The sequence below is a fragment of the Octopus bimaculoides genome, chromosome 15, assembly GCF_001194135.2.
Source record: "Octopus bimaculoides isolate UCB-OBI-ISO-001 chromosome 15, ASM119413v2, whole genome shotgun sequence".
NCBI classification, from domain to species: Eukaryota; Metazoa; Mollusca; class Cephalopoda; order Octopoda; family Octopodidae; genus Octopus; species Octopus bimaculoides.
In genome coordinates this window covers 20694432-20696749 of record NC_068995.1, presented here as the reverse complement: position 1 = coordinate 20696749, position 2318 = coordinate 20694432, and positions in this window count along the sequence as shown.

Below are 2318 nucleotides of genomic sequence, written 5' to 3'. Positions count from 1 at the left end.
GTGGTGGTGGTGGTGGTGGTGGTGGTGGTGGTGGCTAATTTCAGACAATCTCAGTATCGGTTCCATTATATTCCATCAAGCCATATCTGATAAAATAGGACTATAAACAAAAGCGCTCCAGCTGTGACCATCCGATTTTATTTGTTATGATATTAGGTAGCGGCTTAAATAATTTGGGTTGTAATTCCTAGCATCTTGAAGAACCATGTTCAATATCCCTTAGTAGATTAACCAGTTGAGTACCAAACATGCCCAACACTTCATAGGAAACACAATGTTGTCGTCTATGCTTAATTAAACTGGCATTCACTTGGTTACGATGACGAGTGTTCCAGTTGATTTAATCAACCGAACAGCTTGTTTGTGAAATTAAAGTGCAAGTAGCTGAGTACTCCACAGACACGAGTAACCTTTATGTAGTTCTTATGGAGATTCAGCGTGAGACAGAATGTGGCAAAGCTGGCCCTTTGAAAACCGGGCACTACTCATTTTTACCAGCTGAGTGAACTGGAGCAGTGTGAAATAATGTGTTTTTATTCAAGGACGCAATGCGCCACCGGGAATCGAAATCACAATCTTACGATTGCAAGCTGAATACTCTACTTAATTAACAAGCGTGATAAATGACATTATATTTTACGTCCCTTTATACCTCGACCCAAAACTGACTGAACTCCTCTGACAACAACCCCGTCTGCTCTTCTCTTGCTAAGTCACCAGGATTAGGAGAATTAGGGGAACGTTGGATAAAATCATCACGGTATTATTACGTTCTGAGTTCAAATCTCACCGAAGCTGACATTTCGTTATTTCATGGTCAATGAATCTCACGTGAAGGCGCCTGGCCTAATGGTTTAGGTTTTCCACTGACTATCACAGAATTGTGGCTTCGAATCCTAGACCGGACGGTGCGTTGAGTTTTTGAGCTAAGTATCTAATTTCACGTTGTTTTAATTCACAAAGATGTTAATGTGTTACTCTGCAATGGACTTGGGTCCCATTCGGAAGTAATGTCGTGATCTAGGTAACCTACACGCCACGGAAACTGAGTAATCGGCCCTGTGAGTCCTAGGTATGGAGACAGCGATATCCAGGGCATGGAGCTCATTTACTTTACCATCTCCAGGAATATTCTGGCCTTGTGATTGGGTTATTAGATAGTTAATTAGATAGTTAGCAAATTAGTCAGTTAGTTAGTAATTTTGTATGCTAGTTAGTCTGTTTGCTAGTTAGCTACATAGCAAGTGAATCGAGAATCTATTAGCATTCAAGACATGTCTCTACCATTCCTCTCTCTCATCCATGACCTTTTCAAGTTCTTGCATAGCGCATCCAATGTCTTCTAACAACTGGCTGGCATAATTTTTTGCTGGTCTAGTCTTTCTCTTTTGCCATAAGAATATTACCACAGAAGAAATTCGGTTTCTATCTAAGACATTGGTTTGCAATTAGTGTCCATATGGCCCTTGAGGGGGCCCATATATTATTTTGTCGGATCCATGCCAGCAAAATAGTAACTTGGGTGCCCACATTGGTATTTTGGAGGTCCATGAAAAACTTTTTACTTCAGACGTACTTATCGCAATAAACAACTTGGTTTCTTTTTCTAACACTTAACACAGTCCAACAAAATAATGTATCAAACTAGCAGAATTGCATCAACCACGAGGCTCACTTTAAAACTTATGTTCTTGTATATTTATGAATTATTTTATAATCCCTTAGAATTTAGTCAGTTGTTAATTGTTATGTGCAATAAACTGGTTACACTTCTACAAAAACGAATACTTCTTTACAAATTTCTAATAATGTTTACTTATAAGAATACAATAGGATTTTTTTATGTTAAACGGTTATGGGAATCCACCATAGTAAAATTGTAATCAAAGATGTCCACAGGTGAAAATAAGACGGTTGACAGCCATTGGTCCAAGATATACATCGATATTATTCCGCTTTTGTTGGGTGTCAGCAGTGTTGTACGTATTGCTGTTTCCATCGTTGTTGTTGTCGTTCTTGCTGTTTCTAGTAGCATTCGTTGCTATTGTTGTTGTTGTTGTTGTTGTTGTCAATATCTGGTGACAGTAGTATCGATGCCAGTTGTCATTTGGAGGTTCTTGTTCACGTTCAAATAGCAACAGTTTCTATTTTCTATTTTGTGGTTGTTGTTGTTGTAGAATGTCCAGAACTTAGAATCAGTAATTAACACTCATAGCACAGCAAGGCGATGCAAATTACGACATCTGCGACAGAATTTAATGAATAGTACAATTATTTCTTGATTTTATTTTCTAATTAATTATCGCACACAACTCAGT